The 17,597-nt window shown below is 36.5% G+C and overlaps 1 protein-coding gene across 1 annotated transcript in view; it reads left to right on the forward strand.

The window, feature by feature from the left end:
* Positions 1-17,597, forward strand: part of NCOA2 (nuclear receptor coactivator 2) — a 199,352-nt gene that overhangs the window by 41,636 nt on the left and 140,119 nt on the right.

The following is a 17,597-nucleotide window of genomic DNA, read 5'->3' on the forward strand; positions in this document are numbered from 1 at the left end:
AAAAAGGGGGGGGGGGGGGTTTGAGGATGTCTGAGTCACCTGCTCCTGATTTTCATTAAACTTCAGATGTATGGGATGTTTTTCTGCCTTTTTGAGCCTTGATGGCCAGTTGGGTCAAAATTTGCAACTGGCAGACGTTGCAGTTTTGAATGTGTTGCTTCCCTAGGTATCCATGCTGAAAACCAAAGAGTTTATTAAAATTATAAAAGGCAAATATATTTGATAACTTTGTAATAAAAGTTAATTTGTTTGGTGTATGTAGATTTAACCAGGATATGACTGGAACTGTCTTAATCTCATCTAGCAAGCACCTTTAGTGACTAATTGTAGCTTGACTTTTGGAGCTGCTGTTCAGAGATCTAAGAATCAAACAGTTAATGAAAAGCAATGTGATGAGAAGAGTGCCACTGAAGACTGGGGAGCTTTCCAGTTTTCATGTTAAAATATATTTTTAAAAAGTGAAAATAATCTGGATTTCTGAAAATGATACTTAAGATAAATTATCCTTCAGGTAATTTTTTTCCTTTATATTTCTGTGAGGTTAAATAAGCAGAGATACAAATGTTTGTAATGAATCTTAACTACTTAAACAAAAGCTTTTTGGAAGGTAATATTCCTGAAGGCTGCAGATTTTACTGATGCAGCCATGCATATTGATGCCACTGGTAAACAAAGTACAGGATGGAATTGCAGGTAAAGAAAATTGAGTTCTTTGCCAGCAATACCACCCTTGTTGCTTTTTTTTAGCTGAACTGCACACAGGGCTCCACAGTCCTGCAGTGGAATAGCAAGTGGTTTTATTCCACCAGGCTGGCCAATATAATCAACATTTATGTGAACAAATTACAGATAACTGCAACAGGATTATCTCTAATATTTAACCTGTGATCTCTAGAAGCTCAGTGCACATGTGTTGTCAAGAAATCAATGGCAGTACCACAGCCAGACTGGGTATGTAATGAGAAGTGTTAGTTGTCTGAGCGGGGTTGGAAGTGGAGGTTTGTTCCATGCAAGTTGACTGTGGGGTTGCTGGAAGACATTTCTTGAATCCCCCAGCTTATGTTGCATCCAGTCAGGTGAAGCAGGAACGGTATTCTTCAGGAACTGCATGTTGGGTTTTTTTCCCCCATATTTTTTTTTAAATACTGTACAGACTTTGTGTGTTTTACATGAGAAGCTTAAGGGACTTCGATTATATCGATGTGTTCCTCATCTGTGAAAATTGTTCTAGCTATGTACCTTACGAAAAAGGCAATGTAAGGACAAGCTAAAGTAAAAATATAAGCAGTAGTATTGTTTTAGGAGAGCATACTAAGATGGCAAAGGATGTAACAACAAGAGGCATAGTCAGAGGGTCTGTATACAGAGGTCTTGCTCCCATTGCAGCTAGACTGGCTGTGGCATAGCAAAATTACATACAGGAATGTAAGGAATTAAAAGTCATAAGATTACCAGGAGTTATAAGACTCAACTGAGTCTAAGTATATAAGAACATTTTAATGCTTTATTAAAATCAACAGTTAAAACACAACTTGCAGAAAAAGATAAGACCTAGAAAAGTCATAACCCCAACCCAATAGCACAGATTTTTTTTTTTTTTGAGCAGCAGCATATTAGTAAAATAAATTTTGAATCTGTGCTCTTAATAAGAATCCAGTGGTAGAGTTGTGTAGCAAGGAAAGACTCCTTTGAGTCTTTGGTTTAGCAGCTAAATCTTACAAAATGATGAATTACTTGATATATGAATCAAATGAAAACAAAAGGAAGTAGATAATTAGAATAAGCAGACTAAACTGAAGTCAAGAATCAGAATAAGCAGACTAAACTGAACATTTAATACTTGTATTAACTTGAGTTCAGCACAGGTTCTGTACGTGTAAGACTGTGTGCTTACTAGTTGAGCTGTCTTGTTTGAAGCTAATGGTTAATAGCTTAAAAGTTGATTAACTTGTCATACCAGTCTCACCCTACTTTTGTTTTTCTCAAACTAGATGAAAGGTTTCTTTAAGTATGGTTACTGTAGTACTGCATTCCTGATGATGCTGGTAGCTAATGACACTCTTTGTTGTAGAAATCAGGAAATGTAGGTTGAGCCTCTGGGATCTGTGTGGCTGGAGTATGAAAATATGTCCTAAATGGCAAGGTCTTGCTTGGAACAACTTGGTATGTATCATAGCTAATAATACATGTCTGTGGTTTTCGCTTTTCAGCTTAATTTGCTCACTTGCTGTAGTGCTGTTTCACTTCCACCCATGCCAAAATGCTACTTCTAAAACTAAAAAAATCTTTTTATTAAAAAAAAAGAAAGACTTCTTCATATTTCTCAGGGTGTTTGGTATAGGTGTCTGACTTCTGTCACCAGTACTGTCTGATGGCATTTTTATTCAAAATCTATTGGACACACAGGTTCTGGTTGGTTAAATAGGCTGATATTTAACATGAATTCATTTCATTATACTAATTAAAACAACCCTTGTGGTATGCAGCCTTATATTTCCATTTTAATTTTTAATTTAAATACAAAGAAATGATTCATAAATGTTTACATAATAGAATGTTTGCCATAAAGTGCAGTTAATGTATGCCAGGCTCAAATGTTCTTGCTCTGAGACTTTATTGCCCGTTTGGCTTGTTTTTCTAAGTTTACAGTGAAGTGTGGGTGGGGCAGAATTGGCATTGGGGACTAGAGGAAGATTTCTGGATTTGCGATTCATTTAACTGAAGTATTAGGATCCTTGTGTTTCTTAGAAATTTCATTTTGACTGTTTAATGAAAAGCAAGATGATTTTACTGAAGTGATGTTGACATGTCTTCCTGGATTAAATACCTGTGTAGTATCCTGGATGTTCATGGAAGGTACTAGATTACTCATTCTCTGTCCAAACGAAAAAGTTGTCTGTGGAAATACAGCACCTGCTGAAGTATCCCTTGGGCCTGCTGCTTTGGTTGAGAGCATAACTTAGTCTTCTTTTCAACATCTGGTCTCTCTACCAAGCATTGCATCCCTTGGAAACTTTATTATGTAGTGACCTGTTCTATCTAGCTGTGTTAAGGACCAGCTCCTCAACCACGGTCACAGAGGATAATGTGGATAGTTCAGTTCTGCAGAAACAAATTTCATCCGATCGAGGACACGATAGCTGTTTGCATGATAGATGTTGCAGTTTAACTCCTGCTTCCCCATGTTGACTCTTAAGTAGTTGTTGTGCACCTCCATGTTCTAAGCCATGTCCTTTGGTGCAAAAATGCAAATGGAAAGATCTAAACCTTTAGGTTTTCAAGCATGCCTGAACAGATTGACGTTGTTATGGCGTGTACACAGTCAATTCTGTGGCATGCCTCTTGTGCGTTCCTCATTTCTTAACAAGAAAAAGTCATCTAGTTTTAGCAGGATCAACTTACTGAGAAAGCCTGGTGATTTTAGTTTTCATGAAGACTGAAATATAAAGAGAACGTACTAAGGAGTAGGGATGAGCAACGTTTTCCTTCCCCTTGTAGCACGCCTATCCTCTCTGGCCTTCCTGGAAATAGGGAGTTGTTGTGCAAAGAACTGAGAACAGACCAGAATGTGTACTTATCTACTTTTGGGATACATGGCAAAATTTCATCATTTTCTTCAGGTTTACTAGACAATAGTGAGGTTTGAGGAATTATATAGTGGTTCTAAAATAATTTTTCAAATAAACTTTTAATATGAGAAGGAATCTGGAATTTCTTTAGTATCTCCCACCCTGCCTCCACGCTGTGATCCTGTAGAATGACGCAAAAGTCCTAGAATTTATAGCGCGCTCTATCACATTCACCTGCGGAGGGAGTGAAACTCCTAGTATCCTAACTTGAACTTTTTCTTTTATAAAAAATATAACAACATTTTGCATATAAAAGCAGTGGACTAAATAGTTAAGTAGACTTATTTCATGAGAAGGCTACAAATGTTGAAAGGGTGAATTCATCACAGATAAGAACTGGAAAAGTGGGTGAGCTAGAATATGACAGTTGGATTTTTGGAAGTAGATTGGAAAATTAATATTCCTAATTGTTCTACAAAATGGCAAGTTGCCTATCCTTCTTTCTGTCTGTATTCAGTTTTTAAGTCTTTTAGTCATCTTTGATATGATCTTTAGAAAGTGCTCACTAACATAATTGTGATTCAGTAGAGTAATGCTTTCTCCATTTTATTGCCTTAAAAAACCATTTTTTGCCTTCTATTGAATACCATGTTGGTTTCCCATCTACTTTAAACAGTTGACTTGTAAAGGTTGCAAGCAAAGTTTGGACATAAAGTTATGGCCAAATTAAAAATAGAGCAAAATGCTTCTTTTGTTTTCAGTTGACTAAAGCGTTTTTTTAGCTACAACCACAATTTCTGTATGTTGAAAAGTAGTGTATATGGGTGGGCTATTTCAGCTCTAGGCAGGGATGGAAAATGGTTACTGTTCTGGGATCTTGTTTTCAGTTCAGTTTTTGGGGGTGGTGGGGTGGTGTTTTGTTTTTTTTACTTTGTAGACCAATATATTAAAAAAACAAACCCAACCAAAATAGCAACATCCCCTTGCCCCAACCCCAAAACTGTGCTAGGCTTCAGATTATAAATTGGAGTTACAAATCGGTGCCTCCTCCTAATAGAATGACATATGCATATCTAGCATTTCTTAAGTTTTCTAGAATGATATTAAGTCTGTGAAGAAATAACAAGGTGGTGAATACAGTGCCTTTTAAAGGTGTTTTTTTTCCACTTTTCTGCATTACTTTTTATGTTGTTTTATTTTTTGCTTCATGAATAAGAATCGTGAAGTTATAGCCAATGTTAGAAAATCTGGCTATTTTCAAATATTATCGAATCTGGGCATTCATGAGGTTGGAGCCAAAGTTTCATGACTTACCAAGGCAAGAAAGTTTCAGTAGTAAGAAAAACTGAGTACATTGTCTTCAGGAAAACATTCAAGTCTCTGATAAGACTGGAATTCTGCTGTTGGTTACATCATTCATGAGGACCTACATGCATAAAATGAGTATCTTGCCTTAACTCACCTAAGAGAAGGCCAGTCTGTAGAAATACTCTTTCTTTAGGGCTAGAATACTGTCTTTTCTGTTTAATGTGACTAATGCTGAAGCAATTTTGAAGGAAAATTATTATATATACTTATTGTTCTAAAATGTAGTTTAGAACTATCAGGACATAATTTTACCATAGTCCATTGAAAATTCTCCTTCTATAAAATCTGTAGTGTATTTGGACTACTTGTTAGATGAGGAGAAAAAATAGAAAACTATTAAAGTATGTATTTGTTAAGCTCTGTGTAGTGTGGCTGTTGCATTTAGTCCTGTTTTCAAACTCTGAAAGGTGGTGGTGCTGGTCGAGAGACTGAAATTAGGATCTTGCCTTTTTTTTTTTTTCTTTTCTTCAATAATTACATTATTTTGCAAAAGTTAAGGGAAAATAGTTGAATAAATGTTCAATAATTTAATTAGGATTTTAGCATGACATTTTAAATATGTAATCAGTGCTTTGGAGTGATTCAAACTTAGAAAACTTTGCCCTTATAAGGGAGATGGATGGAAGATGAGCCTAAAATAGGAGACTTGGCACATGCTTAACGTCTTCGGAGGGATATGAATGTAAGGACTGTTTCCAGCAAGATAGCTCTAGAAAAATCACAGCATTTTAATCTGCTCAAAGCTTCAGGCAGCAAGATTTCCCAGTTGTGTGATAACCTCAGATAAGACTGCTCAACTTCAAAAAGCTGGAGAACTCCTGGTGCAGAAAGTAATCTGGAATTGTTCTATCTAACTTTTTTTAAGAATAGAAATGTGAAATTAATAAATCCCTCTTGCAATAATCTCTGAAGTAGCCTGTACACTGTGGATGCTCTTATGTCCTGCTATTCTGGGATCTTTGCACCTGAAGCCGTAGTAAAAAGAAAATAAACCTGCATGGCATGTACTCTGCCCCTCTCCGGAACTACTCATATATCTAAGATGTCTAAGGAGTAATGAGCTGCCCTTTTTTCTCAGTTAGAATTAGTTTTAAAGTCTTGCTTAGTCTGAAGTAAGGGAACTTGTGTTGGTGCAGTGCAAGCAAGTTATTGTTTGTCAGTTAAACCTCAGTTTTCTGTGCATACTTTTACCCTGTTATATGTATTCCCCTTTGCCATTATTTGTGGTAACTGTACAGCATAGGTTAACCCTCAGTAAGAAGCTAGACTACTAATGAATGCAAGGTGCTGTGAGTATAATACCATATACCAGGACTGCATTCATGCTGATCACGGGGACCTTGCCTCCACTACAGAATTGTCATCGTGAGTTCAGAACCAAACCCAGTTACAGATAATATCTTGCTGAAGGCTTCATCTAGAGATATTAGAGCTAGACCTTTACAGTTTGAGTAATGCTGGAAGATGGTAGCCTGTATCCAATTAAAGGAAAAGTGTATGTTGAGTTTAACTGGCGTGTATTCACTTAGCCCAACATAAGAGTCACCACTTTTCTTTGTTACAATAAACCTTTAATCTGTTCATATTATTGCACCTTATAGGCGTTGCTGCTTACAAGTCTAGTGGGATATTTGCTAGGCAGTTATGCTAATAAGCATGCTAATAAATTTATCCACTCAATACATATTAGGGTTAGGCCTTGCCTAGTCCAGGCTTTCAAGGTGTGATCCTGATTGATTTACCTAGCTTGATCTAATTAACATCTCTAGTTAATGGAGTTAAAGCCTAGGGGGAAGCTTAAACATTAACTTGTGAGGTTTAGCGCTTTTTGAAGAACAATTGCTTTGTATTCCTAGAGTTTTAGTAAGGAGTTAATTAGGTCAAAACAGGTAAGAGATCCAACATCATTCTTAATTTCCAGGCAAGGCAGTGCCTTAACTGTGTGCTTCCAAAATTTCAGGCTTTCTGTGTTTCAGTGCAGTTTCTCTTTTCTCATCAGCTTTTGAGAGTTGTGGGTAGTACAACACAAATGTGATGAAAGGTGCTATGCTTTCCCTGTATACCAAGGTATACTTCCCTTAGAAAGGATTTAATGACCATTTGAAACTCGGAAGTTCAATGTTTAAACTTGTTTTGCATTAAAAGCAATGATTACGATTAGGCTGTCTGCCTGTCTTAAGGTTTCATCACTTGTTATGTTTGAATTATTAGCTGTTTTCAATAAATATTGGCAAATATCTCAAGGGGAGGAGGAATAAACGTCTCAAAGACATTTATAACAACAAAGTCAAGTAAAGGAGACAGACTTTATTAGTACCTGAACTGAGGAAGAAACAGTGTTAGACCCAAAGGAATTGGCATAGGTTAGGGTGATTTCAGAAATGTCTCAGGCATGGGAAGAGCTTTAATTTGACCAAAGTCAATCAACTACATGGCACAAACCTGTAGGAAAATAAGCTTTGTTAGTCACAGTGCTTGTTGAATGACTTTGTTTAGCAAGCATGTATTTATTTTACAAATAGCTTTACCTTAAGCAATCTGTATTAAACAAGATGGCTATTAGAAGTCAGCAATTTGTATGCATGTTGAATTAACTGATAAATTAATTTTATTTTAGATTTCAAAGGTGCATTCAAGATACATTACATTGTCATTAGTAAAGTCAAAGCTTTGTCTGAGATCATGGACTAAAGTTGTGTCAGAACAAAAGTTAATTTGGAACAGGCTTGCAAATTCATTTTTTGTTAATGTTATTTTGTAGACTCTTTAAAAGCCATTCTGTGGGATGATTGAAACATCTCTTATTTGGGTGTAATCCTCCATATAAATGGTGTTATTTTTTTGCTAATAAGACTTTTCAGGTAACTTGTGTCAAGATGTCAGATCAGAGAGGTTTTCTTTCCATATATAATAGTGGAAAAAAATATTTAGATGCAATTGCAGGGGAAAGATGCTTCAGTTTTCTGGGAAGCATCAGTCTGTCATCACAGTTAGAGATGGTATATGAAGCTAGGCTAATCTAAGTCTTTCATATCCCTGTTGTTTTGCAGAATGACTTGATGTCTTGATTTTCTCTATTTGGGAACACGTATAAGACTTTTCTTTGACTCTTGACATCAGTTAGATTGTTGATTTATCACTCTTCACTGTATATGAAAATCAACACGTATATCTACGTAAGGGTTGCATAATGGCATCAGTAGGCTGGTCACTTTTCTGATGTATGTACAAGTGCTTAGCAAAGGGCATTTTTTAATGAGGAGTTTGTTTTCTTTTTCCCATAAGAATACTGCTTCATATTTGTAATGTTATCTGTTTGTTTAGATAATCGTGAAGAAGTGGAATTTTCTTTGCTTGCAAATGTGTTGTCTTTTCTGTTAATTCAGAAACTCATTTATTGTGTGATGGGATGAAGCCTCTTTGGCAAATCCTAGAACTATCTGATATCTGTTTCTAACATTGTCACTGCCTTGGAAAGGTTTTAATTTAAAGTATTTCTTACGTCAGTCGGAAATGCAAAAGTGGTGAACTGATGTTTATAGCTTTTAGTTACAATTTTGTTAAAATTTTAATAAAATTAAAAATGTATAAAATGTCTTAGAACTGCTATAATAAAACATCTTTTTAAAATTAGTCTTTTTCTACTTTGAGAGCATAGCTTCATTTTTCCTTGTTTCTCCTCTCTGCTTAATTAATGACCAGGATCAGTACGGCTCCTGTTGTTTACATTCCTGTGGACTGAGATTATTTCATTGTCCTGCTTTGCTGTTTTATTCACTGCATTAATAAGGAAAATAAAGTTGTTTTTTTGGTTTTGGCTTTTTTTTTTAAAGTTATGTGGGTCAGAGACAGATTATGATACTGATTTAATAATGCCCTTTTTATGCATGGCAGATCTTTATGCATCTGAAGAGTAATGATGGAAACAGACTGGGGTGGGTAAGATACACTGGAGTCGGTAAGCAGAGATGCAAGGTGCCAGCCATTCCAACCCAAAGTGCTTTTGTTCCTAACTGATGCCATGAGCAAACCAAACCAGCCATGTTTTTATGGAATCATGACCACATTCCACAGAGAATGTTGACAAAATTTAGGGATTTAATGTATCTTCAGAAACAAAGTAAAATTATTTTGGAGGGCTTTAGTAATGCTGGCCTTTAATTTGAGCAAAGTGATGGAGTTCTCGTGCCCTGCATGCTGGTATGCAGATGGCAGTTCTGTAGCTCTGCTAATGTAAGTACAGCTGTGATTAACTTGTGCTGCAAAAACCTGAAGTAGTTCCCAGTTTTGCTGCTTTCTGCTTCTCATTTGAAGAATATTTTTTTTCTTTGTGTTGTGGTTGGAATCTTCCGGTTTCCATTCGCTTTCTATTCCAATAAAATGGAGATGGTGGTGAAGGTAGTGAACTTTCTTCCCCAAAAGGCAGCTAGATGAAATGAGCCAAGGATCAAGTTAGAGCATCTCTTGAGAAATCATTTTGGACTTTTTAGAGTGCTGTTTCCAGTATATGGACATCTGATCCAGGTTATAAATACATAGCAAAGACAAAAAAGTATGTATACAAACACTGATTAGGTTTTTTCCTGTGTTAGCAAAGTGAACAATTTATATAACACAAAAAAAAATCCAAAGATCAAAAAGCACTTGATGAGATTGGTTTGGTTTGGTGTTTTTTGGTGTTTTTTTTTTTTTTTTTTGATTGTTGACTGATGCTTTTTTAGGTGGGGAAGCTACAGTAGTTAGAAAAAACATGACCATTAGAGATTTTGTCTCATTCTTTTCAGTTCCTTGGTGAAAGGACACTTTTAAGGTTCACTTCTTGGAGTAAGAAAATTGGAACGTAGCTTGCTAAGGAAAAGCAGTACTACAAATTCAGTGAATATTTTTGTCTGAAAAATGTGAGCAAAATTACAATGTTTGACCCAAAAATCTACTCTGCAGAATATTTGCTTCCATAAGTAAATATTTGAAAAACAAACAAAACAACAAAACCCCCAAAACACCACCACCAAAAAACCCCCTTCACATGCAGATCTATGATTGGAAAACTGAAACAAACCTAGGCGTATTGAGGACATCTGACTGTCAGAAATGGTGTCATTAATTATCTGTGATTTTTCACACAACCCTGAGGGAAATGATTTTAAATGTTTATGACAGAGCATGAGGTGAAGATCTGCTAAAGTCATGCTACAATGAGAATGGTTAACCTTCCAAGACATGAGGAAGAGGAGGAGAGAGGAGGATATTGTGGGAGGCTTCAAGCTGAGGACTACATACTAAGTCTCCCTCTGGTAGTACCATAACTTTGGACGTTCTAAATATAGAGATGGCAACTTCCTTATGGAAGAGGTTTTGCACCCTACTCTGAAAAAAGGCATTACATCCCATTGTGTGAAACAAAGAAAGATTGAACACACAATTAAAGAAGATTGCTGCAAGTTTCAAGGCATGACCAAGTCTGAACCATTTGGGGGCAGGGAGCGACACGTATCTAAAGCTAGGTGCACATAAATTTGTGTATATTTGTGTATTTTACACTGCAGAAATTGTGAAATACACAAATGATAAGCCACAAGATTTGAAAAAGTTGCTTTTAAAAAAACCCACACCAACAACCCAGTGCTCTGCAGATGAAAAATGATGGTTTAAAAACCTTCAATATTACGAAGAGAATTAAGGCAGTTTGGGAATGGTGTGTAACAAATCAAAGGGGGGGGGGGGGGGAGTGAGGAAGATGAATCTAAATCAGAAGCTTGTGATTGTAGAAAGTAACAAAAGAAAAAGCAAAGCAACGCAAGGAGAAAACTGTAACTTAGCAATTAACAATACAGAAAATGAAGGATGTATTTTTCTTGTATTTTTGTTAAAAAAACCCTGAAAAAAACAAAAAAAAAAACCCCAAACCAAAAAAAACAACCAACCTCCCTATGTTTTGATATCCTGAGCTGATGATGAAACACTCACCTTTGCTGTACTGGCTCAGCAGGCTATGAACCAGCAGAGTAGTTAGGCATACTGGGCATACTAGGTTAGTTTGCCAGCTTCTGTCTATAACTTCATGGTATTATCTGTAGAGCTATCTGTACTGATAATGTTGATTTTTCTTTTTTTATTCCACACACCCCACACTCCCTGCCCCAAACTTGTCACATGTGGAAAATTTAGATATACTTGGAAGAAGTTTAACATTGTCTTGGGCAGGATGAGCTGCTTATTCTAGACTTGACAGCCTGACTCCAACCTTAGATAAAATCTTGAAAAGGCTGACCAAGGACTTGATTAACCAGGAAATAAAACAGAGCAGTATAATTAATGATGGCCAATATAGTTTATTTGACAAGATCATCTCTGAGTTTATCTGGAGGAACAATTAGTAGTTTTCATGTAATATGCTAAGATACAATATGTTCTTGAAACAGAGCTCAGATAAACTTTAGGTGACTAAGCGTAGAGGTTGCTGTCCAGCTCCTTCCTCTCCCCAGCAGTAGCTGTGCAAGGCCAGTACAATCCCTTAGCATTTTTAAAAATATTTTTGGTTGGTTTTTTTTTTGTTTGTTTGTTTTTTTTTTTAATCCAGAGCCATTGAAAAACAAAACAGAAACAGACCTGGGAACAAAGAGTAGGAATCAGAACTTTCTTCTCCTTAAGAGCTCCCTAACTCTAGTCTAAAAAAAAAAAAGAATCACATTTGCTATCACATTTTGCCCATGTTCTTTCAGTCATTCTGTGCAGTGAAGTACATATACAGAGAGAGAGCAAATGATGAGAATTTGGATACTGCAGGGATTCAAGGTATAACTGGAACAATGACTGCCATTGATTCTGGATAAATTTTTAGATGGCCCTGTGGACCATACCATTTGAGTTAGTGTTGCACAGAATTTTGAGAAATTAGAGCAAGGCAAACTTAGTGATACATACCCACTACATTAACACTGGCTAATTAATATGTTCTAAATGGGGAATCATTGAGTGACTAGTTTAGCAGAAAACAGAGTGACTTATTTGGTCATGTGCCCTTTGATACTTGTGATATGAAATAGAACTTTGTATATGAAAAAAGTCTGCAAATGATACAGAAGTGTTTGAAGTGATGAACAGTGAAGAGAACAAGCAACTACTACAGAGCCATATGGATCACTTGACAAGTGGTAGCAAGCTAACAAAATGTGCATTTGAATACAGTCAAATATGGAGTTCTACATCCAGAAACAAAATAAAAAAGGTGGCTGTTGGAAAGGTGGTGGTGAATAATCAGCTGAATCCAAATAATCAGCTGAGTTTCCAAATAATCCTGGTGAAAAGGACTAATACATATGTGGTTGTGTAAACAGAAAGCATAGAGCAGAGGGAACATGTATTGCAGTAGTCAGGATGTTGTATAATTGTATAATTAAGCTACTGTAATGATTTAGTTTGCTAGCACCCACAAGTTGGGGTTGGGTTCATAAATTGGAACTGCTCCAAGTCAGATCTTTTGATTAAAGAATCAGCAAAGAGCTGTAAGAGCTGAGAGCCTAGTGTGCTTCCCTTCAAAAAGACAAGGCTGAAGTTGGAAGAGATGACCTTCGCCTGCCTCTGTTCCTACACAATGAACAGTTCTGTGATAGCAGGCCCATAAGTTAAGTAAACAAATCTATAAACAGATCCAGGGGTAGGAAGGCTAGATAAACTTAATTCAAAACTAAAGGTGCAAGTTTTTATAGGAAGGATAACAGCAGAATATTATATTGCCATATATGGGAGTGGATTTTACAGCAATTTTTAATCAAGATCGGATGTCTTTCTATGAAGAAAAGCACTACTTCAAAGATTAATTCAAAAATTAATTTAGTTTTATCACCTGTAGTAAGATTGTCAGATCACAACAGATCTTCTGGTTTACTAATCTGTGCTCTGTAATGTGATCAGGTGTTTGCTTACTACATGCATAATAGCGCGAGTCTCCTAGGAGAACCCAAAAGGGAATGTGGAAAACGTCATCATATGAAATCCCCAGTTCCCCAGCATGATAAACATCTGGCTCTTCATATGAGACTTGAATTAGTTTATTATTTTTAGTTCACAGACATCTTGAATTGGGGCTGTGTAATTTACACATTACATTTGTATTCAATCTTCTGCTAGTAGTCCGTAAATGAACAGTTCAGCAACAAATATGATGCCAAAGAACCAGAGTTGCCTTTGCAGTGTATTTTTAATGTTAGTTGCCAAGTTTTTCATCAAATGCCCATTTTTTCAAAATGGATGCTTTATTCTTCCACAATTCATTTATTTAAATTATAAAACATTGTCTTCCCTATCCCCCCTCCCCAAGGTCTGATTTATTAATATTTAAATAAAATTTTGGCTGTAGTCTTTTATATGTATAAAAACCATAGAAACCTAGTTATATATAAAGATATATAAACATGTGGAAACATATACATATATATATATATATAAAATAAAGTTCAATGCATAAAAAATTGTGGCCTGTAAAGCTGACAACCCACATAAAAGGGGCAAAGAGTTGGAGAAGGCAATATTTTAAACCGAACTATTAGTATAATATCTATAACTTATGCTGACAGATCTCAATATAAATATGAAATCTGATTTTCAGTTGCTTCCATCTTTACCAAGTTTTTGTGGTAGCTGTCTACCTAAAGCTGAATTAATAAATACTTGTTCTGTATTTTTCAGTGGAAAATTTCAAGCTGTTTTTGTGAATGAGACTAGTTAAAACTGTTTGTGTCCTTTTTTTAACGGTTCTGTATACTGTATGCTTCGGAGTAAAGATTTTTTTTTTTTTTTTTTGAGAAAAAAAAAAAGTTATACATTTTTTTCTCTCCTAATGAAAAGACAAGCAAACTTGGCCAGGATATAAGCTTTAAGATACTTTGATGTCAGTAGATGAAACATCAGAAGATGTTGTCCTTAACAAGTATACTTGTGCTTTGCTCAGCTTCTTTTGTGAAATAAATGCATTATCTGCACAGACTAGCTCTGCCCTCTTTTCTTTACATTTCTTATTCCAGATGGGGATGTGGTGCTTGGCCAGGAGGCTGGGGGCTGGGGCTGGGAAAGGAAGGAGAACCCTATTGGGTTGAGCAGCTGGAGAGGCATGATGCCCAGCAGACCATGCTGGTACTGCATGCTGTGCTGAGGAGGAGGCAGGGGGCATATAGATTCAGAAAATAGTCTTACGTAAGAATGAAAGACTTACCGTCTTTCTGCTCTTCATAATATCTGTGAAATAAACCCATATTAGAAGATGGCTGTCTTGCTGTTGCTTGCCCTGTGAGCTTGAGGTGCTGGAGATCTGTTCTGGGACTGCGATGTATTCTCTCGCCCTGTCTTCATCATGCTTGCAGTCATGATGCCAAGTGGTGATTTGTTATCGTTGCTGTTGCTTATTCCAAAACACAACAAATGACATACCAAAAATACTGAAAGAATACTAAAGGTGCAAAAGCTATGGTGCAGAAGTTAGAAATGCCAAAATTCAGGTTATTTGTGCAAGTGTACCTCAGTTTTCTGGCTGCGTATGCATCATGTCACAGGCTTTGGCTTTGCCACTGCATATAATTTTACTACTGGACCCCTGTTTTATTTAGCACATACCATGGACCCATTCTTCACAGGGGTGCTGTTGGATTGCTGTCTTACTGGTAGGAGAAAAATGGATGGTGAGAATGGAACAGGGCAAAGATCACAGTCAGAAAATAGTCTCCTGACCAAGGCAGCTGTAAAGAACTGAATTCTGCCCTGGGCTCTCCCACCTGCTTCCTGTGTGATGCTCGCATGTCACTCAGCTTTTTAGGAGGTTGGCACTAAATATGCATCTTGCTTGCATGTGCTCAGCTTTGGGCTGATTTGCAAAAATGCTGAGTGCTCAGTCTTCTCAAGGAGAAGCTGTACTTTGAGCGAGGAAATGATGTGCTTTGAATATTTAAATAAATATATTTTGTAAGTACTTTGGAAAATAAGGGCCTAAGTTTCCATAATAACCACCTACATTTATATACTGCCTGTTGCTCATGCTGGAAGCAGGCATAATGCTGATCCTAAATGCAAATGAGGCTGTAAGTGAAGCAGGTCAACTTACTCATGAACTTCACAGAAAGTTCTCTTATGAAAATAATACTTGACACTGAACTCTTCTGAATACTGCAATAAATGGTGTGTACAGTCATGCAATGGGTAATGAAAGTAAGACAAAACATTGAATAGAGTGAATATTGTAGTGAAGTACAGAGGGCAGCACAGTTGGACAAGGGCATGTGTGTGGTTAAATGCATTAAAATTCATCCATGTGAGGAGACTGATTTGCTCAGGCAAACTAAGTCAGGTCTTAACTCAAGAGCTTGATTTTCTGTTCCTGTGCACTATTTGTTTAGGGTTCTTTTGGGTACATGAATATGGAAACAAAGTGAACGAGGTGATAACCCTTATTGTCATGTGAAACCTGTTTTTGATGGTGCTAAGGGATTTTGTGAGGGTTTTCTTCGTGCTTTTTCTTCTCATGATTTTATAACTTGACTCTGTTGAATGCTGAAAAGCTTTCTATGGATGGAAAGGAAGTAGTGTCCTCTTCAAGATACAAAGGTAATAGAACAAAGAAGTAGCCCTAGGATCACTTACTTCCACTTGCTGTCTGCAGGTGGTTTTAATGGCTTTGGTCTCCTGCAGATACTCAGTTGCACTCACCCCAAATTAACTATTACCTTGTAACTGGTTATAAATACCAAGGGATAAAACGACTCTAAAGAAAGCTAATTTATGGTTGGTACTCCAAATCTTCTCTTGTAAATATTAAATGTTTTGTTTCATTCCCCTGTCAGTCTCAGTTTGTTGCCTTCAGCCTTTTGTCAGCTCTTTGGGGTGAAGGAACCCAAAATGCATTGCCTGAGATGAAGTGTTCTGGGACATGACTAGGACCTGTAGGGGTATTGCAAATAAGAGTAAGTACAGAACTTGCTGGTACTCAGAAGTGTATGTAATAGAGGGGTTTATTCTGTCTCTATGGATGATTAGTGCACACATGGTACACATGGTGTGAATGCTCATGCTCTTTTTCGTTTTTTTTTTTTTTGTTTTGGGTGTTGATTTTGGGGGTTTTGTTTTTTAAAGTTGTCTGAGAGAAATCTTATAAGCTCAGAAAGAAAATTTCTGCTTTGGAACTTAAATGAACATTTAAGAACTGCCACTGTAGGAAAGATTCATACAGCGTCACAGAGTTTTGTTAAAAGTCAGTGTACCTCTTCCTTCCCTCTCTAATAAACGACCAAAAACTCCATTAGCTGCAGTACTTGTGCACAACCAAAAGTGAGTTATCAAATCATCTCACATATATACTGTGTATGTAACAGAAAGGAAACAAGTCTGGGACAGATAGCACAGAATATTTTTTGTGCTCTGCCATGTGAAGGGAAGCTCCGCAGTTCCAGAAATCCAGATGTACACATAGTAAATTAAAATGTATTGAATATCCAAACATTAAAATGAGTAAACCTGTAAGTATTAACCAGTATCACTTGGGCTTGTGTCTTTCTGGTGCTTTTCTTCTGTTGGTGGGTTTGGGGGAAGGGGGAGTTGGTTTGGTGGTTTTTTTTTTTTTTTTTAGGGGATTATTACTGGAAAGAAGGCTTAGTATCTCTGTGTTTTCCACTCTGAGACATGGGCTGAATGTATTTTTCTTGAAACCAAAAAATCAGTTTCCTCTAATGATATAAAAGTCCAAAGTTAGAAAGCCAAGAGAAGATGAGGGAGTAAGCAACTATAGTAACCGTGAAAGGTAATGTGCACACTGGAAGAAGTACCATTCTTTCAATAGCTAATACTGTCATATATTGAGATAATATAATGTAATTTGAATATTTAAATTTTGCTGTTCCATTGTCAAATTTTATTGTTCCATTGTCAAAACACTTATTAAAAAGGCAATTTTGTTTGACAAATAAAAAAATTTTGCTCAGAAAAACTTCAGTACATGGATAACTAACCAGCACTGTGCAAAGCTGTGCACGTTTTTGCATGCATTATTGATAGTGACAGCCAAAAAAATCTCAGGTAAACAGAAAGGGATAGTTGATTTGAGATTAACTGATCTACAGATATTTTTCTATATAAACAAAAATATGGTTCTTATATACTGAAAGCATGTTTTCAAGCAGTTGCTTGCTTTGTAATTTTAGGTAGTGTTATGGAATTTGATTCTAAATATATTAACAGGTACTACTGGAAAAATACAGTTATTAGATTTCCAGCAGCCAAACAGTATCAGTATTCCCAAAATGTGCCATTAGATGTGAGTGTTTTCTTTCTGGCTCTCAGCCTTTTCTCTTGATAATGCTTGATGCTTGTGACCATGTGTCGTCTGAGCATCCCACTGCATCTTTCGAGATGATTTACATAGACGTAGATGTGTTTATGTCTAGATTTTGAAACAGAAGTAGATAAAGACTTACAAGTGCTTTTTTGGCATTAGTGCAGATGCTTCTTGCAGGGAAAGTAGTATTGAGAAAACTCAGGGTCAAACCTCCCGACCTTATTTGTTGATGTTGCTGCTGTTAACTGAACTCTGTACAACCACATATTCCCGTTGTGCACTTAACTACTGTTGCCTTTTGTACTTGAGCTTTCTTTTCTAGCTCTGAGTGACTTTAGCACATC

The sequence above is a fragment of the Aquila chrysaetos genome, chromosome 4, assembly GCF_900496995.4.
Source record: "Aquila chrysaetos chrysaetos chromosome 4, bAquChr1.4, whole genome shotgun sequence".
Lineage (NCBI taxonomy): Eukaryota > Metazoa > Chordata > Aves > Accipitriformes > Accipitridae > Aquila > Aquila chrysaetos.